Below are 12,039 nucleotides of genomic sequence, written 5' to 3' on the forward strand. Positions count from 1 at the left end.
CTCCCAGCTCTGGGGCATCGCTAGTACTTCACTATACCTCGCATAATATGAGTCCATAAGAAACTCTCCACCATTCCACTCTTACTGATACTGCGAGAAACATCTACCGAAACAGTAGTGTAATTCCAATTGTTCATTAAAATAAAAATGAGATAGGTCTTTCAGAATTTAAATCCGTATACAAAGAAATTTAGTGAATCATCCAAAACTAAGCTTTTATCCAACAAGATTCACTAAAACATAATTATGTGGCTTCGAAAAAATCCCAATTAAATAGAATGGCTTACTAACATCAAAACAAATCCCAACGCCATATCATCGAAGACAACATATTTCTGACCAAAGCTAAGTGACATTCAATTCCATAAATCAAAAGAAATTAGGGCTACCGCAACCCTACGACTTCGTATTGGCTACCTAACACAAAAAAAAAACGAATCGGTTGACCATCCAAATACATCCTAAGAACCGATCATAGCCAACACTCAGTCATCCTTCACGGACAAAACAAAAAAAAATAAATACAACCAATTTCAGAAGACTAACTAAATTTACTTAGACTAGACAAAACTTTTGCTAGTCCGTTCTACTCCGACCTAAATCCTATCGGGATCACCAGTCGGGTTACTAATCCTTAAATCCTTAATATTCCAAATACCTTGATCCTTGCCATTTTCATCCTCTAAACTATATGTCCAGGGGGAAACTTTCTTCTTCACGAAGTAGGGTCCTATCCATCTAGGAGCTAACTTTTTCGTGAAATATTTAGCGGCATCTGACAACACAAAATTTCTCCGCCATACTGACTGATGGGGCTGAAATTCCTCTGGACGTCTCCGTAGATTATAGGTCTTCTCACACTTAGCCGAAGCTTTATCTAAACGTTTTCTAACATCAACAAATAATTCCTGGAGTCCACGCGATCGATTATATCCCATTTTAGCTACTTCGTCCTCTGGGTCTCCGAGTTTGTCCTTTCGGGAAAAATCTCGTCCATCCACTACCATCTTCCGACCGAAATTTATGAAGTAGGGATCTTGACCAGTCGACTCGTGGTATGCAGTGCGCGTAGCACATGCTAGTTTGGCCAAATTTTCATCCCACTTCCTATGGTTGTCAGCTATATAAGTTGCCATCATTGTTTTAAGGGTTCGGTTATAGCGTTCAGATGGATTGCACTGTGGATGATACAACGCATTATAACGAACTGAGACACCATAGGTTTCCATCATTTTCTTGAAAATACCCGAAGTATACTGGACACCATTATCACATAGTAACAGACGTGGAACTCCAAATACGAGAAAAACTTCTTCTTCTATTTTCTTAACGACATGCACGGCTTTTGAGGATCGCAACGGAAATACCAAAGAAAATTTACTAAACACATCCATTACCACTAAGATAAACTTATAGCCTTGAGTTGATCTTGGGAAAGGTCCCATAAGATCGGTTGCTACTATCTCCCAAGGTTGAGTAGCTTTAGGTTGAGGAGTCATAAAGCCTTTGGGCTTACCTTGTTCCACCTTATGCATGGCATACAGTGAGCAACGTCCAACGTAACGAGACACATCACTCCGCAGTTTCGGCCAAAAATACTTCTCGTTAATACGCTTATAAGTTTTCAGGATCCCCATATGACCTGCTAAAGGACTATCATGACACAACTTCAGCACTTCCAATCGTTGACCCTTAGGAACGACTTCCTTCCAATTGTCCACTTCCTCGACCAAAAATCCATGACTAAGACGGATGTATTTATAAAGTTTGCCACCAGACATTCTCCACTGAGGATACTTCAAGGGATTAGACTCGATTTTTCTACAAAGTTTATCATACCAACTATCACCACTAGGAAGCGGTACAACCTCTTCAACCATATCAAGCACGGGAACTGACCGAGATAACAAATGGGGGACAACATGTTCTTTTCCTTTCCGATGCACAATCTTAAAGTCATATTGTTGCAATCTTACCGCCCATCGAGCTAATCTTCCAGTAGGATCCTTCAAATTTTCAAGCCATACGAGAAATGCGTGATCAGTCACGACCGTAAACGGAACACCCTCCAAATAAGGACGCAGTTTTTCGACTGCCCATAACACAGCTAAACATTCCCGTTCCGTCGTGGAAAAATTCCTTTCTTGACGCGTTAGTGATCTGCTCAGGAAACTAATTACTTCGTCACCATCCGGGCCTGGCTGCAATAACACGGCGCCCACTCCATATCCTGAGGCATCACATTGGACAACAAAAGGCAAATTGTAGTCAGGACAATTAAGTATCGGAGCAGAAACTAGACATTCTTTTATTTTCTGAAAAGATTCTTCACAACTCGGGGTCCAATTGAATTTTCTTCCTTTCTTCAATATCGCTGTAATTGGAGCTAGTAGTGTCGCAAAGGAAGGAATAAATCTTCGATACCAGGAAAATGTGCCTATGATGCTACGAACTTCCTTGACGGATGTGGGTGTTGGGATACGTAGCATAGCCTTGACCTTATCACCATCAACATGTAGTCCATTCCTATCAACCACATGACCCAAATACTTTAGTTCCGGTCTACAAAATTGACATTTATCCCAGCTAACGGTTAACTTAGCTTCTCTCAAGCGTCTAAAGACTTCCTCTAAGATCCTTACATGTTCTTCAATAGACTTTGTCACGATGACCACGTCATCCAAGTAAGTAAAAACATAGGGTTCCAACTCCGGACCGAGGACACGATCTATCAACCTCTGCCATGTAGCCGGGGCATTATGTAATCCAAAAGGCATTCTGCAAAACTGAAAAAGACCTTGACCAGGAACCGTAAAAGCAGTATAAGGCCTGGAAGCCTTAGCAACAGGTACCTGCCAATACGCCGACTTAATGTCTATGGTGGAAAGATAATGCGCGTTCTTCAATTTATTTAAAATATTAGAGATGTACGGTAATGGGTAGCCATCCCTCTCTGTTACGGCATTAAGCTTTCGATAGTCTACGCAGAACCTCCATTTTGGTTCTTCACCTTCTGGAACCTTTTTCTTCACCAAGAGAATCGGGGACGACCAAGCACTATTCGATCGCTCCACTACACCTTTCGCCAACATATCTTCTAGCTCTTTATCAATATGGCTTTGGATTACTGGGGATACAGGATGGTAACGTTGTTTTATGGGTGCAGATTTACAAACAATCACATGCTCAGTGACATCAGTACAACCAAGAGAAGTGCCCATTAGTTCACGACTTCTATTAATAACTTCCTCCAATTGCGACTTCTCTGCATCGGTCAAAATAGTTTGACCTCGGAGATGATTCACTGAACCTACCATTGCTGGAGCGTCCGAAAAATACCATTAGTTATGCCTCAAATCTGGAACGATACCCATAACACGCCAAAAATCAGATCCTAAAATCAGAATGTGCGGTACGTCCAAAATAACTAATACTGGCAAGACACGCAAGCGATCCCTAACCATGAAAGGTACTAAACATTCCCCCAACGATTCACACATCTGACCATTCGCCACTCTACAAACGGTCGGTCTTCTTCGAAGTATACAACTCTAAACCCAAGTTTTGTAAAAATTTCCAACCAGTTCTTCCTACAATGGTCTTTGAAGCACCAGAATCCAATAATCCCAAAATTTCCTTTCCTAAGACTTTAACTTTCAAATATGGACGTTCATCTCCTTCGGAATGATGTAAAATAAAGTCTAAAATAGGACGTAGGTTGGTCGAGTCAACGTCGGCAACACCTCTTCGACCAGTTAGGTGCGCTTCCTTCCGTTTCCCGAATTACACGAAGGACAAGTTCTGACTGTAAACCCTTCTTTCTTACACTTAAAACAGTGAACAGCCTCCTTCTTCATTAGACACCCTACTGCCTTATGGCCTGACTTATTACAACGATAACAGATTAAAGTCCTAAACTTTCCTCTAGCCGACTCCGATTCGGATGAAGCAACAGGACCCTCACTAACACTACTAAAACTTTCAGCATCCACACTGATATAAGCTAGGTCCTTTTCCAAAGTATTCATTTTCCTACTATTCGGTTCAACATAGTTCCTAATACAATCACGTCTTTCCTCCATACTGCGACATAGAACACGAAGTTCCTCCAAGGTACCTGGCAAAGGATCACGTAATCTATCTTGATAGAACGGATGCAAATTCCTAATAACTATAGACAATTTAACTTCCTCTGGAACATGACAACGCAAGCGATTAAAGTAACTATTCATTATTGCCAAGTAAACTCCAATAGTCTCAGACGAATGCTGAGTTCTCCTCCGAAGCTCTTCAAAAAGCGCTTCCCCATGGTGAGCTGACAGGTACTCCCTACGAAACTCTTCAACTAATTCAGCCCAACTCCCTACACGTAGACGAACATCTTTATAAAACTGATAGGCTTTATCCGAAAATAAATCTATACCTGATTCCAAAAGTATACTATCTGGTACATGACGAGCGAGACTCAATTCATTCACCATCTCAAAAAATGCAGAAATAGACATACCCCTAGCAGAACCTGAAAACTTTTCTATTCCCCATTTATGGGGAAGTATCATCCCAGAAGAAAAACTAGAGACAGACCCTGAAAGAACATTATTACCAGCTTGTGACATTGCTCCAGGAGAAGAAGCATGAACTTGTCCTACCCCTGCCTGAAAAGACTGATTTAAAACCGAAATCACATCGAGCGCTACTGGTACCGAACCAGATCCGATTGGATGCTGCTTATCATGTAAATCCTGTGACAACTTCAAAATCTCAGCAAGAAAGTCTGACTTAACAACCTGGGTTGCGTCTGCATCATCACCTGTTGGCAATACCATAAGATCAATTCTCCCCAAGACATGGTTAATCTGTGTCCGCAATCTCAAGGACTCAGCACAAGTAGGAGTTCCGGCAAACTTTCCAACAGCCGTATTCAGCTCTGCAAGTTTAGTCTCGATTGCAGTTTTATCCTCTGAAAAGGTGAATGGGTGCTCAGGATATCTAAAGCTTTCATTTGCTGCCTCACGACTAAGTGCATCAGACAGACTAGACCTCATAGACTCAACAGTGCCAGTAGACACTCCACGAATTTTGAGTTCATATTCCAGTTCCTCTTTCCTTAAGTAGTTGGGTACAAGTTTTCGCACCATCTTGCCAAAGTTCAAAATTTAAAAAAAATGTATCAACCGAAAGGAGCAAATATTCAAACAAAATCAAGATATAAGTAAAAATATTAACACACAGGTACAGTTTACTTTATTAATGGGAGCAAACCAAAAGCAAAATAAAAGTAATAGTCGCTTTATTCAATCTATAAAATTTCACAAAAGATTTTCAAAATTTCATTGTTTCAGAACAAATTACAAGTCACAACATAATCTCAAAAAAAGATTTTACATTCCCTAACATAAGTAAGTTAAACCACAATGTAGAATTTCGAAGTCAACTTCTCAAAAAAATAAATTTGAACTCCAACTGAAATAGAAATATTTCAAAGTCCTAATATATCCATAATTCTTCTAAGTTCCACAACACCACTTCAAAGTATCTTCTTTTAAGTTCCATTTTTGGCTTCTTCCAACTTCACGTCACACAAAAAAAACTAGTAAGCACTTCTTGGCATACACTTCCACTAAACACGAAGTTCTAAGACTACTACTAAGTGCAAAACCAGTGGTAAAGTAAATAAATCAAAGTTAGTCAATTAAAGCCCAAACACGTTAGGTTAACTAATTAAGAGGAATCTACACAAGGGGTTGACAAAAAAAGGTTAATTAATTAAGGGCCCCACGTTGGGCGCCAAAATATGTGGCGTACAAAACCGAATCTATATAAAAAAATTACAAATTGTACCAAACATAAATCAGACGTACACCCCGAAAGAAAAGTACTATACGGTGACAGTCTGGGAATGGCTCGCGGCTAGACAAAACAGTGGAGATGGTCGTGCGGTCCACAAAACAAAAAAAAATCCGAAGTTATATCAGGGGCGCCAGGTAAATTGGCCCACAGCCTTCCCTACGTTACTATTCAATAAACCACCAACTTACCAATAGGTTTACTACTAAAATACTAAGTAACAGTATACAACCTGAATAAATAAAAAAAAATAAATGAAATTGTCAGATTAGAATTTAGTCAATTTTAATAAATAGATTCCCAAGATAGTTGAAAATAAATACATATTACAATATTATTTAACTTTACCATAGGCTTAATAAAAAAATAATATAAAAATGCGGCTTCTACTTGCCTAACAAAAATTCATAAGTTATTTCTATTTAACAGAACAAAATGAAAGGTAAGACGTATAAAAAGTACCGGACGCTAAGGGGTGTGCGGTTCAATACCAACCAAAAAAAAAATAATTACCGCAAATAGGACACCACGTGAGCTCAATTGCGTGCGCAGAAAATAATATAAAAAAATAAATCTCAAATATATAACCCCCCCTTAGACGCAGTTTACAAAATTAAAATAGGTATGTGTAAATATTTAATTAATAAAATAAACCGCAAATAATCTTTAAAAAAAACTGTTAAAGTATTTGTAAATATGAAAATAAAAACTAACAGCAAATAATATTTAAAAAAAAACTATTGTATCCCGCAAACAAATTAGACGGTGCTTAAATCTTCCGTTGAAAATTAATTATCGATCCATACCTCGAATTTTCATATACTTCACCGCGTGGAATACCAGTTATAGTATGTGTGTGTGCCCTTCGCTCGCAGAGATGAGAAAACAGCGGTGGCCTGTCGTAAGAGGCGACTAATGGATAGGAGTCGAGAGGTGGAGAGTGTGTGCGTGTGCGTGTGTGTGTGTGTGTGCGTGTGTGTGTCCGTTCGGCCTGCAGAGATAAGAACACGGCCGTGGCAAGAAGTCCCTGCCTATCGTAAGAGGAGAATAATGGGTAGAAGTCAAGAGGTGAAGAGTGTATGTGTGTGTGTGCGTTTGTGCGTGCCTGTGTGAGTGTGTGTGTATGTGTGTGTGTCAGTGTGTGTGTTTCCGGTCAGCTCGCAGATATGAGAACACGGCCGTGGCAAGAAGGCCCTGCCTGTCGTACGGGACGACTAATGGGTAGGAGTCGAGAGGTGAAGAGTGTATGTGTGTGTGTGCGTGTGTGGGTGTGTGTGCGTGTGTAAGTGTGTGTGTCTGTTTGGCTTGCATAGATAAGAATACGGCCGAGGCAAGAAGGCCCTGCCTCTTGTAAGGGGCGACTAATAAGTAGGAGTCGAGAGGTGAAGAGTGTATGTGTGTGTGCCTGTGTGCGTGTGTTTGTGTGTGTGTGTGTGTGTGCGTGTGTGTGTGTCCGTTCGGCTTGCAGAGATAAGAACACGGCCGAGGCAAGAAGGCCCTGCCTGTCGTAAGAGGCGACTAATAGATAGGAGTCGAGAGGTGAAGAATGTATGTGTGTGTGCGTGTGTGCGTGCATGTGTGCGTGTGTGTGTGTTTGTGAGTGTGTGTGTGTATGTGTGTGAGTGTGTGTGTGTGTATGTATGTGTGTGTCCGTTCGGCTCGCAGAGATTAGAATACGGCCGAGGCAATAAGTCCATGCCTGTCGTAAGAGGCGACTAATGAATAGGAGTCGAGAGGTGAAGAGTGTATGTGTGTGTGTGTGTGCGTGTGTTTGTGCGTGTGTGAGTGTGTGTGTATATGTGTGTGTGTCCGTTTGGCTTGCAGAGATAAGAATACGGCCGAGGCAAGAAGGCCCTGCCTGTCGTAAGAGAAGAATAATGGGTAGGAGTCGAGAGGTGAAGAGTGTATGTATGTCTGTGCGTGTGTGCGTGCGTGTGTGAGTGTGTGTGTGTATGTGTGTGTCAGTGTATGTGTGTCCGGTCGGCTCACAGAGATGAGAACACGGACGTGGCAAGAAGGCCCTGCCTGTCGTAAGAGGCGACTAATGGTTAGGAGTCGAGAGGTGAAGAGTGTATGTGTGTGTGTGCGTGTGTGCGTGTGTGTGCGTGTGTAAGTGTGTGTGTGTATGTGTGTGTGTCTGTTTGGCTTGCAGAGATAAGAATACGGCAGAGGCAAGAAGGCCATGCTTGCTGTAAGGAGCGACTAATGGGTAGGAGTCGAGAGATGAAGAGTGTACGTGTGTGTGCGTGTGTTCGTTTGTGTGTACGTGTGTATGTGTTTGTGCGTGTGTAAGTGTGTGTGTGTATGGGTGTGTGTGTCCGTTCGACTTGCATAGATAAGAATACGGCCGTGGCAAGAAGGCCATGCTTGCTGTAAGGAGAGACTAATTGGTAGGAGTCGAGAGATATAGATTGTATGTGTGTGTGTGTTTGTTCCTTTGTGTGTGCGTGTGTAAGTGTGTGTGTGTATGTATGTGTGTGTCCGTTCGGCTCACAGAGATAAGAACTCGGCCGTGGCAAGAAGTTCCTGCCTGTCGTAAGATGCGACTAATGGGTAGGAGTCGAGAGGTGAAGAGTGTATGTGTGTGTGCGTGTGTGTGTGTGTGTGCGTGTGTGAGTAGGTGTGTGTCCGTTCGGCTCGCAGAGATTAGAATACGGCCGAGGCAATAAGTCCATGCCTGTCGTAAGAGGCGACTAATGGGTAGGAGTCGAGAGGTGAAGAGTGTATTTGTGTGTGTGTGTGCATGTGTGCGTGTGTGTGTGAGTGTGTGTGTGTGAGTGTGTGTGTGTGTGTGTGTGTGTGTGTGAGTGTGTGTGTGTCCGTTCGGCTTGCAGAGATAAGAACACGGCCGTGGCAAGAAGTCCCTGCCTGTCGTAAGAGGCGACTAATGAATAGGAGTCGAGAGGTGAAGAGTATATGTGTGTGTGTGTGCGCGTGTGTTTGTGCGTGTGTAAGTGTGTGTGTGTATGGGTGTGTGTGTCCGTTCGGCTTGCAAAGATAAGAATACGGCCGTGGCAAGAAGGCCATGCTTGCTGTAAGGAGCGACTAATTGGTAGGAGTCGAGAGATAAAAAATGTGTATGTGTGTGTGTGTTTGTTCCTTTGTGTGTGCGTGTGTAAGTGTGTGTGTATGTATGTGTGTGTCCGTTCGGCTCACAGAGATAAGAACTCGGCCGTGGCAAGAAGTTCCTGCCTGTCGTAAGATGCGACTAATAGGTAGGAGTCGAGAGGTGAAGAGTGTATGTGTGTGCGTGTGCGTGTGTGCGTGTGTGTCTGCGTGTGAGCGTGCGTGTGTGTGTGAGTGTGTGTGTATGTCCGTTCGGCTCGCAGAGATAAGAACATGGCTGTAGCAAGAAGGCCCTGCCTCTTGTAAGGGGCGACTAATAGGTAGGAGTCGAGAGGTGAAGAGTGTATGTCTGTGTGCGTGTGTGCGTGTGTGTGCGCGTGTGTGAGTATGTGTGTGTGTCCGTTCGGCTTGCAGAGGGAAGAATACGTCCGTGGCAAGAAGTCCCTGAATGTCGTAAGAGGCGACTAATGGGTAGGAGTCGAGAGGTTAAGAGTGTATGTGTGTGCGTGTGTGTGTGCGTGTGTGAGTATGTGTGTGTGTCCGTTCGGCTTGCAGAGATAAGAACACGGCCGAGGCAAGAAGGCCCTGCCTGTCCTAAGAGGCGACTAATAGGTAGGAGTCGAGAGGTGGAGAGTGTGTGCGTGTGCGTGTGCGTGTGCGTGTGTGCGTGTGTGTCTGCGTGTGAGCGTGCGTGTGTGTGTGAGTGTGTGTGTATGTCCGTTCGGCTCGCAGAGATAAGAACATGGCTGTAGCAAGAAGGCCCTGCCTGTTGTAAGGGGCGACTAATGGGTAGGAGTCGAGAGGTAAAGAGTGTATGTGTGTGTGCGTGTGTGCGTGTGTGTGCGCGTGTGTGAGTATGTGTGTGTGTCCGTTCGGCTTGCAGAGATAAGAATACGTCCGTGGCAAGAAGTCCCTGAATGTCGTAAGAGGCGACTAATGGATAGGAGTCGAGAGGTGGAGAGTGTGTGCGTGTGCGTGTGCGTGTGCGTGTGTGCGTGTGTGCCTGTGTGCGTGTAAGTGTGTGTGTGTGCGGTAGGCTCGCAGAGATAAGAACACGGCCGTGGCAAGAAGGCCCTGCCTGTCGTAAGAGGCGACTAATGGGTAGGAGTCGAGAGGTGAAGAATGTATGTGTGTGTGTGTGTGTGCCTGTGTGCGTGTGTGTGCGTGTGTGAGTGTTTGAGTATGTGTGTATGTCCGTTTGGCTTGCAGAGATAAGAATACGGCCGAGGCAAGAAGGCCCTGCCTATCGTAAGAGGCGACTAATTGGTAGGAGTCGAGAGGTGAAGAGTGTACGTGTGTGTGCGTGTGTGCGTGTGTGTGTGCGTGTGTAAGTATGTGTGTGTGTCGGTTCGGCTTGCAGAGATAAGAACACGGCCGAGACAAGAAGGCCCTGCCTGTCGTAAGAGGCGACTAATAGGTAGGAGTCGAGAGGTGGAGAGTGTGTGCGTGTGCGTGTGTGCGTGTGTGTGTCTTTGTGTGAGCGTGCGTGTGTGTGTGAGTGTGTGTGTATGTCCGTTCGGCTCGCAGAGATAAGAACATGGCTGTGGCAAGAAGACCCTACCTGTTGTAAGGGGCGACTAATAGGTAGAAGTCGAGAGGTGAAGAGTGTATGTGTGTGTGCGTGTGTGCGTGTGTGTGTGCGTGTGTAAGTATGTGTGTGTGTCCGTTCGGCTTGCAGAGATAAGAACACGGCCGAGGCAAGAAGGCCCTGCCTGTCGTAAGAGGCGACTAATAGGTAGGAGTCGAGAGGTGGAGAGTGTGTGCGTGTGCGAGTGCGTGTGCGTGTGTGCGTGTGTGTCTGCGTGTGAGCGTGCGTGTGTGTGTGAGTGTGTGTGTATGTCCGTTCGGCTCGCAGAGATAAGAATACGTCCGTGGCAAGAAGTCCCTGAATGTCGTAAGAGGCGACTAATGGGTAGGAGTAGAGAGGTTAAGAGTGTATGTGTGTGTGTGTGAGTGTGTGTGTGTCCATTCGGCCTGCAGAGATAAGAATACGTCCGGGGCAAGAAGGCCCTGCCTGTCTTAAGAGGCGACTAATGGATAGGAGTCGAGAGGTGGAGAGTGTGTGCGTGTGCGTGTACGTGTGCGTTTGCGTGTGCGTGTGTGCGTGTGTGCCTGTGTGCGTGTAAGTGTGTGTGTATGTGTGTGTGAGTGTGTGTGTGTGCGGTCGGCTCGCAGAGATAAGAACACGGCCGTGGCAAGAAGGCCCTGCCTGTCGTAAGAGGCGACTAATGGGTAGGAGTCGAGAGGTGAAGAGTGTATGTGTGTGTGTGCCTGTGTGCGTGTGTGTGCGTGTGTGAGTGTGTGTGTGTGTGTGTCCGTTTGGATGCAGAGATAAGAATACGGCCGAGGCAAGAAGGATCTGCCTCTTGTAAGGAGCGACTAATAAGTAGGAGTCGGGAGGTGATGAGTGTGTGTGTGTGTGTGCGTGTGTGTGTGCGTGTGTAAGTATGTGTTTGTGTTAGTTCGGCTTGCAGAAATAAGAACACGACCGAGGCAAGAAGGCCCTGCCTGTCGTAAGAGGCGACTAATGAATAGGAGTCGAGAGGTGAAGAGTGTATGTGTGTGTGTGTGTGTGCGCGCGTGTGTTTGTGCGTGTGTGAGTGTGTGTGTATATGTGTGTGTGTCCGTTTGGCTTGCCGAGATAAGAATACGGCCGAGGCAAGAAGGCCCTGCCTGTCGTAAGAGAAGAATAATGGGTAGGAGTCGAGAAGTGAAGAGTGTATGTATGTCTGTGCGTGTGTGCGTGCGTGTGTGAGTGTGTGTGTATGTATGTGTGTGTCCGTTCGGCTCACAGAGAAAAGAACTCGGCCGTGGCAAGAAGTTCCTGCCTGTCGTAAGATGCGACTAATGGGTAGGAGTCGAGAGGTGAAGGGTGTATGTGTGTGTGTGCGTGTGTAAGTAGGTGTGTGTCCGTTCGGCTCGCAGACATTAGAATACGGCCGAGGCAATAAGTCCATGCCTGTCGTAAGAGGCGACTAATGGGTAGGAGTCGAGAGGTGAAGAGTGTATTTGTGTGTGTGCGTGTGTGCGTGTGTGTGTGAGTGTGTGCCTGTGTGTGTGTGAGTGTGTGTGTGTCCGTTCGGCTTGCAGAGATAAGAACACGGCCGTGGCAAGAAGTCCCTGCCT

Source organism: Diabrotica undecimpunctata, unplaced genomic scaffold (assembly GCF_040954645.1).
Source record: "Diabrotica undecimpunctata isolate CICGRU unplaced genomic scaffold, icDiaUnde3 ctg00000571.1, whole genome shotgun sequence".
NCBI lineage: Eukaryota > Metazoa > Arthropoda > Insecta > Coleoptera > Chrysomelidae > Diabrotica > Diabrotica undecimpunctata.